General features: G+C 37.2%; 1 protein-coding gene across 1 annotated transcript in view; it reads right to left on the reverse strand.

Moving 5' to 3' along the window:
- Sult1e1 (sulfotransferase family 1E member 1) overlaps window positions 1-8,900 on the reverse strand; it is a 56,210-nt gene extending 47,310 nt beyond the window's left edge. Inside the window, exons 1-2 of the mRNA XM_059274619.1 lie at window positions 8,802-8,900; window positions 7,117-7,300 (exon numbers count right to left, since the gene is read on the reverse strand). The gene's annotated coding sequence lies outside the window, so the exon portion shown is untranslated. The remainder of the gene's footprint in view (window positions 1-7,116; window positions 7,301-8,801) is intronic.
- Window positions 8,901-10,228: the final 1,328 nt, after the last annotated feature.

Here is a 10,228-nt window from a genome sequence, read left to right on the forward strand (position 1 = left end):
CTGCCCTGGCTGGGCTCTTTCCCCAGTGTTCTGACTCAGCAGCACAACTGCTTCAGACACAGTTCAGCTTTACTGTTTTCCCAGAAAGGTCCTTACTCTGATAGAAAAGCTTTTCTCAGATTTCTTTTTGCAGCTGTGGACCTATCAGCCCAGGACTTGTAGGAAAGCAGACAACTGTGTCGTTCCCACTGGCTTTAGTTTTGTTTGTTCATTAGCAATCTTCCCCTGGGTCCTGCACCTTACTGCCTCAGCTCTGTGCTCCAGGAAGTTTACAACTGCAGGAACCCTAGTATCCCCGAAATGCACCCCAACTCAGATGCTGGCCAGTCGCATCTGGGGTTTTGGTCAGAAGTGAGGATACAATGCTAACAGTTTGCATTGCTTCAGGGGATCTTTGCTTTAGGAAGATTAGGAGCACCTTTTCATTCTGAAACGCTCAAACAAAACCCTTGATGCCTGAGCTCGGCTGTAACTGAAAAGCTTGGCTTTTTTGCTTTTCTCAGGTAAAGTTTCCTACCCTTTTGAGCTCTCTGTAGCTCTTTACCCACACTCTCTCAAGCGTTTCCCTCTGGGTACTCTGACCCACTGTCTTTTACTAGCTTGAAGAGACAGAGCTTAGAAGAGGTTTTTAGGAACTTGTCCCTGCCTCCTGCATTGCAGGGAGGATTTTTACAGCTTGAAAGAATTTAGGTTTTGCTGTCTTAAGAGGTTTGTTGTTTTACCTTAGAGCTAATCACAGGTGGTCCCCATACTAATATCTTCAGGTGATTCTAAGTTTTGTCCTTCTGAGAGAGAAAGATAAAGGCTTTAGTTTTTAAGTTTAAGAGCTTTTGAGAAAGATTAAAGCTTTTTAGAGAGATTTTTCCCCCAAATTTTCCAAGAAAAGCTTTTAGTTTAAGAGAAAGATTTTTTTTCCCCCAAGAGAGAAAAACCAACTTTTCCCAAAACTTCTGAACTTTAAACTCTTTGGCTTTTTACATCTCCATTTTTGCCTCAGGGAGAAAACACTTTCTCCTGCTGCTTGGACTTAGCGTTTCAGCTGTCCCCAGGTCAAAAGCTTCCATAGGAAACTTTTTCTTCCCCATAAGCTCAGAGAAGAGCTATTTTATTACCCGAAAAGCCCAAAGAGAGATTTTCCCCCCAGTTTGTATTCAAAGCCCCCAAAGTTAGAAAATTGTAGAGTTTTTCTGTCTAGTTGCCTTATTTTTTTTTCTACACGATCTTACACTTCTAAGTTTTTCCTACACTATGTTACTACACTATACCTTATACTTATTTTTCACAGATAGAAACTGAGAAAGGGATAGAAGATAGAAAATTTTGACAGAAGAGAATTTCGCTGCAGCATCGGACATCCTTCCAGTCCACTTTCCTTTTCTCTTGAGGATAAAACCCCTGTCTCTCAATATATATAAAAATATATATATATATATATTCCATAACACCGGCATGCCTTATCCACTGGCAGGGCTGAACCAGCACTTTCGCCAAAAACTCTATAATAAAACTATTATTTTCCTTTATCTTTAGTCCCTATTACTTTGTCTTTAGTCCCTGTTCATTTGTCTTTAGTCCCCCCTTTTTTTTCTTTAGTCCCTGTTCATGGCACCATTCTGTGGGGCATTTACCCAACCACCCCCACAGTTCCCCAGAGTTTTCTTGAGTGTGAGCAGCAGGAAATATTAGATAGAAGGATTTGTTTCAGAGAATATTGTGGAGATAAACAGATAGAAAATAAAAGATAGCCTTGAGAGGGCCTGGAACCTATTCCAACGGCCCTGACTGTCTCTGCCCCAGGGTTTTTATAGAAATGCCAAGGGGTGGAGCAAAAGACCTCCTCCCCCAGCACAGCCAAGTGCAGACCATCCCAGACACCTGCACTCAGGCCCGTGGTCCTAATCATCCTCTATGCGGACCTGCTGGGTAAAGCCACGAGGAACCCGAGAACGGGCTCCCACAGTCCAGGACTCCTATCTCTGTGATCTTGGCAGGAATGCAATCTGGTGAGTGGAAGAAGGAAAGAAATGTGGAAAGGAAGATGAGGTTGTGAGAATAAATGTCAATGACACTAGAAATGCTATGGATACTTGTGGCGATATCATGTCCCCCAATATATTGTGCACCCTAATAAATTTATCTGGGGTCAGAGAACATAACAGCCACTAGATAGACATAGAGGCCAGATAATGGTGGCACACACACCTTTAGTCCTATCACTTGAGAGGCAGAGATCCATCTGGATCTCTGTGAGTTCATGGCTACACTAGAAACAGCTAAGCAGTGATGGCATCTTCTCCGGGGAAGAGCACACCAATTACCAATTGGTTACCTAATACTAAGTGATCACATGCAAGTATTATTGTACAGACTGACTGGGTATATATATATACATACATATGTAATAACAATTTAAAAAAAGAGGCCATGAAATTAAGAGAAAATGGAGGTGAGATAAATAGGGGAGGTTGGAGGGAGAAAAGAAAAGGTGGAAGTAATCTAATTACAATCTCACAGAAATTTCAAATATCTGGCCAACATTTAATTCGCTTGTAAAATCAAACAAGCGTAGCAATTTCATTTATACACAAATTTTGCTTTCATTTTTGAATGGAAGGTAGACTTACATGTATAGAAAGAAATTGTTTCAGGAAAAATGTCTTTAAAATTTATTATCAGTAAACCTTTGTTTTGTGTACCTATTTTATTTTGTGAAGCAAAAATATCTGTAACCAAAAGAGTTAACATTTCAGAACAATTTAAGAAGTGATGGTTAGTGCATTTTTAATGATAGGCACCAAATAAAGAATCCTTTTTTGCTACAACAAAGGCATGAGTTTGAGTAGAACATAACATTTTATAATGAAGATCTACAGAGTAATATTAAATGATGAGGAAGCACATAATTTAGCTAAAATGACACAATCATCATGGAAACGGATATAAAGCTGTTCTGTTAGAGTTTCAACTCCATCCTAGTTTAGCAAGGCCATACAGCTGACATTCCCTGGATTGAATTGTGTTCCAGGGCCTGCATTCTTGGATACATACAGCCCCACAGCCCCAAGGTGTAGCCAAGCATCTGAGATAGGTGATAGAGATAAGATAAACTGTAGCAATCTTCCTGAGTGGACTATGTTGACCTCTAAGCTTCAAGCTTCCTCCCTCAGCCTGAGTGCAGAGATCACAGGCATGAATCACTACATTTTCTAACTATTCAGCTTCTGTACCACATTTTTATTTTTTTAAGATGATAATAAAATTGCATCATTTACCCCTTCCCTTTCCTCTCTTCAAACCCTACCATATATGACCGCATACTCTCTTGCAAATTCATGGCCTCTTTATCATTGTTGTTGAATATATGTGTGCATATATAGTCACAAATATATATATACATATACATATATGTATATATATATAACATGAATCTTAGAAATAGAAATAGAAAACCAGACATTGAGGTGAAAGCTGAAAGATCAGAGAAGCAGAACAAGCCAGCCACATTCTTACCTCTACAGAATCCTCCACCTCAAGAGAGAAACTTTCTGTTTACTCACACCTTATATACCTTTCTATTCCGTCATCTTCCTTCCTTCCTAGTTCTGGGATTAAAGGTATGTCACACCTGGCTCTGTTCCCAGTGTGGCTTGAACTCACAGAGATCTGGATGGATTTTTACCTCCTGAATGCTAGGATTAAAGGCATGTGCTACCACTGCCTGACTCTATGTTTAATATACTGGCTGGCTTTGTCCTCTGATCTCTAGGCAAACTTTACTAGGGTAATATCATTGCTTTTTCCCTTTTTTGTCTAAAATAATAAAAGGTTATAACTAACATAAGAAAAGCTATATATAATAAGTATAATAACTATATATAATATATGCAGGCAATAAATACCTCAACAATGTCTAGTCCATTTGCATTTGACAAATTCAGTGAAAATACTCCATTATTTGTCCTATTTGGTGAGTCAAAATGTACCTAGTTCACTTTCTATCCTAACTTGTATTACCAACTGAAAACTATCTTTTGATGTCTTTCAAACTTATACACTTTACACCTCTTTAGTGAGTTTCTGTTCTGAATTTGTTAACAAAGAAAACTGTAACTATGACTATCTAATCTTCAACTCCCTCAGAGACCCGAGAAGGAAATAATATTAACTGAGTAAACAGAAAATGCAAACGTGACTTCCAAAAAATGTGAGAAATGGCAGAAACAGTTGGCTGCCTGGACAGTCACCCAAGATTTCTCTGCAACATTGGGGTATCCATCTTTGGCCTACAGGCCTAGCATATGACAGATTCATCTGTGAAGCAGGATTTTCTAAAGAGCCTTCCTATCTTGTTTTGGCAAGGATTGGCAGTCTTTTCTTTTGTGTCTTGTTTGTCCACCTTGGACAACATACTTTCAGCAGTTGAGGCAAGGGCACTTTGTTGCCCAGTGGCTAACTTTTGCCACAGTGAAAATAAACTCCATATGAAGCTTCTTCAATGCCCATCATCTTCTCTGAAGTAGATTGGTGCTGCCAGGAGCTGACATGTCTCATTGTCATAAAAAAGAAAAAAAAATCTATGTTATGAAAATACCTTAAATGCCATATTCTATAGATCTCTGAAGTTTTTGAAGATGACCTGTATATCTCTGTTTGATCTGGAAAACATACCTAACATAACTACAAGTTTGATTATAACAACTAACTACTGCCTAATTAGTTAGTAATAATAACTTTCAAGGACTAGCAATTTGCATTACATTGTTAAATGAACTGAATAGGTACAATACCTTGAACAAGATTAGAAATATATGTACAGTATTTTTAATGCAATCACAAATTTGTATCAATATACATAATTTGTATACAATATACAAAAATCCAATCCAATGTAAAATATTTAAAACTAGTAACTGCCTTTTAAAAGTAGATTCAATAATCTACCTTTTTATCTTATCATGTCTATATCCTCTTTTTTTCTTTTCAGAGTAGATTCAATAATCTATTCTTTTATCCTATCATTTCTATCCTTTTTTTTGGAGTAGATTCAATAACCTACTTGTTATCTATATCCTCTGTTTTCTTTTTCTCTTTTTTCAAAATAAAAACCCTGATTCTAATCTCCTTTGTAATCAAACATCCTAAACAATGACAATTATCCATAACTCATTGAACTACCAAAAAAAAACACCCACCCCACCTCTGGGGAATGTGGGCATTGTGTTCTTAAAATTACTTCCTGCTGACTGGGGGGGGGGGGTGAAGATATCTTTAGAAGAATCCTGAAAAGAAAATTTTGGATTAATTGTCAAGTCCTGGAAGAAGTAGCTGTATCATTTGTTGTCCAGTTTCTGCACAATGCAAAAATGTATGTCTTGTCTCAAGTCCTTGCTTGAGCAGTCTATGAGGCTGGATCATCTCAGCTAGCCATCTCAAAATTGTACTGGGCAGTATGTAGTCCAAAGCCGATCTTTGGGTAATGTTTGTTATCTTAGTGGTATTATCATCGTCCTCATGGAATCATCATTGTGGGGTCCCATCATCTTTTTGGAAACTTTGGAGATTGCATTAGGTCAGATTATTCTTTTTCTTGGTAATTTTTTCAGGGTAGTTCTTCCTTCTTTTTGGATGTTTATTTGTCCAAAGGTCTTTAAATTTTTCAAGATGACTGTTTTTATTTTCCTGAAAGACAAAAATAAAACCGTTCCCCAAACCTAACTTTGGGGAGTTCCAAAGCTTTATCAATTTTGATTTATGGTTTCTTCTTAAATTTTTGTTTTATTTTCTAAAGCTGTCTTATCATCCAGAGCAGCTTTTTTTTTTTTTATAATAGGCATTAAGTTCTTTAATTGCTCTGGGAAGGAGTTTCTGCTATGATGACAAGAAAGTACTGAACAGAATTTGTCATGGGGGCCTGTGAGAGGCCCCTCAGGAAGTTTCCTGATAGCAAAGGCAAAGTATTACCTTATCTGTCCCTTGTTAATCTACATTTGTTAGTCAGATGTCTACCTTTACCATACCTTCTACATAATCCAGAAGGGAGGGGCATTTGGTTGGGATTATTCCTTGAAAAAAACTTTGCTTCTAGGAACACCCTGTTTGCAGTCCCTTTTTTCAGTGACCTTGTTAACCACATTTGAAGCATCTGACATTACTTTTTTTTTTCAAACCTCTGGAAATCACCTCTCCTATCCTAGTATCACCATAGTCATAAGATTCAATATTAATTGTATCTCAGACCCATTCCTCCAAGGGTGCTGATCTTGCCTTTAATGGTCTAATTATCCTTTTGCATTGTGTGTTAGTATTTTCAAAAGCCAGAGAGTCAATTATTATCTGTCTAGCTTCTGAATTTGGTATCTATCATTCTACTTACTGCTGAAGTCAGTCTTTGTAAGAAATCAGTGAAGGTTTCTTTTGGGCCCTGTATAACTTTTGTAAATGACTCAATTTTCTTTCCTCCTTCTTCAATTTTGTCCCAAGCATTCAAGGCTTCCATTCTGCATAAAAAGTTAGGGTGTGGTCATCACATAAAGATTGTCTTCTATCAGCATAATCATCTTCTCTAAGAAGTTGATCTTGGGAAATTTCCATATCTCTAGGCCTACATCATTGTTCAATTGCCTTAGCCTCATCTTTCCACCAGGTCATCCATTGTGTGGATCAGCTTCTTGGACAGCTGTAATGAACTCTATCCAGTCTTGAGGGCTAAAAAAGCATTTCTCCATGTCATAATGCTGCACGCCTGTCCTTTAAAACTGTGAAGCAAAGCCTATTCTTCCTTAAGGTGCTTTTTTTCAAGATATGGCATTGCATCAACAGGAAAATTAACTAAAACAAGGATTGTAAGTAGGAATTAATAAATGCCTCCTTGAAGTTTAGGGAACAGATACAATAAGATTAGGTAATGTTTCTAAAGATATGGGTAACATGGAAGTGACATGTAGAACATTACTATGTTGTTAGAATGTTGTAATATTTAGCGCGAAAAACTGTGGACACATTAGAAAGTATTTCAAGTAGCCAGGGAAGGAGGCTGAGCAGAGAATGTTGAAATATAAGGAGGCATAACATGGCAAAAGAAAAAAAAAGTGTTTTAAATGTAAGTTGAGTAAATACCTTAAGAGTTATATAGAAAGTGCTTTATGACTTTCATGTCCCCAGAGGAGTACACAAGGAAATCATGTGCAAGGTTGCTCATGGTTTAGCAGACCTAGAATTATTCACCCAAAGGCATCTTCTTAGGACGGGCCATGTAGGAAAATTTTTGTGGAGATTCAAGTTGAAGCCAGACTTCAGAATCCTGGGAAAAGAGAGAAGTGGAACACAAGTTCATTCTTGAACTATTTGTTTATTTACAAAATTTTTTTTCTTTTCTTCATTTATAAACAATTTATTCCTATTGACTTTTAGGACAGGCCATTAAATTAACCACTTACTAGGCAAAGAAATGCAATTGGGAGGGTCTGAGTGAGGTTATATTATAGGTATTAAACAAGGTATTTCCCAAACTATGTAGAGAAGGGTACTTCCTTCCATTCTCTGCCATTTTCTGGCATACATAAAGGTAAAGAGATATTTTTCCCCGTTTTCTATTAGTGGGATTACACAGATTAGACAAAACATAACATTGTTCACTGTGTGATAGAATGTTCAATGTATTGATATGAGGAAGGAAGCATTTGTTAACCTTACTGGTTTACACTGTCCTTCGGAGAGTACCAAACAAAAAGGAAGTAAATGCTTACTGACTGATAACCTTGCCAGTTTGCTTATCCTGAGCTGAGTGAAATAGTTAATTATATTAACTAAACAATATTGATAACCTTATCTTTCACAAAGGAGGGTATTCCAAATATTAAGATGTTTCTAGGTTTTCTTGTCAATAGAGAAATCACGTATGTTATGTCAACATTTGTAAGAGACACATTGGCTGAATAAATGAGCTCTGAGGTATGAAGAGCCAGGAAGTGTTCCATGTTCTCTCTTCTCCCTGAGGAGCACACACTGCCTCCCCTGCCCAGTGCTTTGACTAAAGTAGGGAAGAACTTGAACAAGTTCTTGGACAAGAAGTTTGAACTTTCCAGAGACATGTAACTTTGAATTAATTTCCTTTGCCCCATACCCATTAAAATCTGTGATAAGGAAATATTTATGTAGGGTCCTTGAAGGGAGTCTTTTTTACTTCTTTCTCTAAATATTTAATATGATTATCATGGGAGTAAGCTATAAAATCAGAGCTGTGGCTGTAGTTTGATTCCTTGTAATTTCCAGTAAGCCCCCACCCCCAACCTCCAGAGGAGCATAGTGGAATGGCTTAGAGTCCCAGCTCCACACAGAGGAAGATTTGAATTTGAAACCTGGGTCTGCCATTTAATCACTGGGACTTGGAGTGATCTCTTTCAACTTCTCAGGGTGTTTACTGAGTTTATAGAGTAACTCTTACAACATTTCATGTTGACAGAGGCTATCACACATGTTCAAGGAATAAACATCTTTTAGAAATTTCATCATCTTTTTTTATCTAAAACTGCTGGTGTTGACTTCTAGCCTTAGGAACATTTCATAAATGTGACTAATTTCCATTTAACACATGACTGAGGAAATAGGCATTCTCTCAAGCAGGTTTAACCAGTTGGAGTTAGGAATCTGTGTGCAGCCCCTATAGATTGTTTTAGTTTAGTTTCTTGAGCATTCAAAGTAAGTCAGGCTCACAGTAGCCAAATTTCTCTTTAATTGAACAGAAAGGAAGACAGTCTCTGGCACAGACATAGAGAAGGCACAGATGTAAGGAAGACATGTACCTCGTGGTGCTTCATTTGAATATACAGATGTTTCACCACTGGATTTCAGAGTATTCTCATGGCACAATTATTTGCTCAGTTTCAAAATCTGCATATTTCTACAATATAAATTTCAGTTACATGTTCATTATTTTATATTAAAAATGCAAAGCTATGTCACAGTAAGATTCAATGAAAAGGTAATGTTAAGTATTAACTGAAGCATTTAGAGAATTTTCAGTAGAGTTAACCTTGTGCTGATTATTGTATGATGATTACAAATAAAACAATGTTTGGAGACATTTAAGTTAGTAATGATTGGATTTACCTTGCCTTTAATTTCACATTTAATTGTTAATGTAAAAAAAAATCTCCTGTTATCCTGGTTTTCTTAATAAAATAAAATAATGGATAACACAGGGTGTGTGCGCGTGTGTGTGTGTGTGTGTGTGTGTGTGTGTGCCTCAAATGGTTTTTCTCCGAGTTTCTATGAAGACTGAAGTATACCATTCACATTTGTGAATAAAATAAGACATATCCATTTGCATAAAAATGTATATACCACGAGGACTTTTGTTGTTGGCGGTGGTGGTTGTTTTTGGTTTTCGGTTTCTTAAGATGGAGTTTCTCTATGTAACAGTCCTGGCTGTCCTGGAACTAGCTTTGTAGACCAGACTAGCTCTAACTCACAGAGATCTGACTGCCTTTGCCCCCGATTGGTGAGATTAGAGGCATGAGCCACCAACGCCTGGATGGACTTTTGTTTTAAAGTTTCAACAGCAGAGGTAACCATCGTGTTGATGGTAAAGTCATCTGTACAAAATCTAAATCTCCTATCAGAATTGCCATGGACTTATAGGTCAGTCATTATTTTATATAGAGAGTCTAATTATTTTATTCCTTCCATTTTCATACACATTTTATATGTATTGTATTATGGATCAGAAAAGTTCTTCAAAAACCCATTTTTTAAAGGGTTTAAAGGGATTAAAGGGCCCAGGTTTGGTAGACAAGCTTATGTGGAGGAAGATTTGTGACTGTAATCATACCCGAGAAGAGGTGATTGACTTCATCTGTATCCGTTTTTCCTCTCTCACTTTGCAGCACTGTGCGGTTCACTTCATCTTCTACCCTCTCTTCTTGTCTGGATGCCATAGACAAAAATGTGAACAACCAGAGACTGAAACATCTAACCATGCCCCCAAATAAAACACTCGTCTTTTCCAGTTGGCTATCTCAGTTATTATGTTGTGGCAAAGGATGCTGACTAATAAGTTCATAGACTATTTTTTTATGCTAGATAGTAAGATTATTTTTAAAAACAATTATAAATTGATATAATGAAAAATACCTCTACTGCCTTTGGCCACTATCTGCCGCCTTCTCTTTTTCTCAGCTCCACTAAATAAACACTACTGTTGTTCTTATAAATAATGACGGATGTTTTC

Source organism: Peromyscus eremicus, chromosome 10, assembly GCF_949786415.1.
Source record: "Peromyscus eremicus chromosome 10, PerEre_H2_v1, whole genome shotgun sequence".
Taxonomy (NCBI): Eukaryota; Metazoa; Chordata; class Mammalia; order Rodentia; family Cricetidae; genus Peromyscus; species Peromyscus eremicus.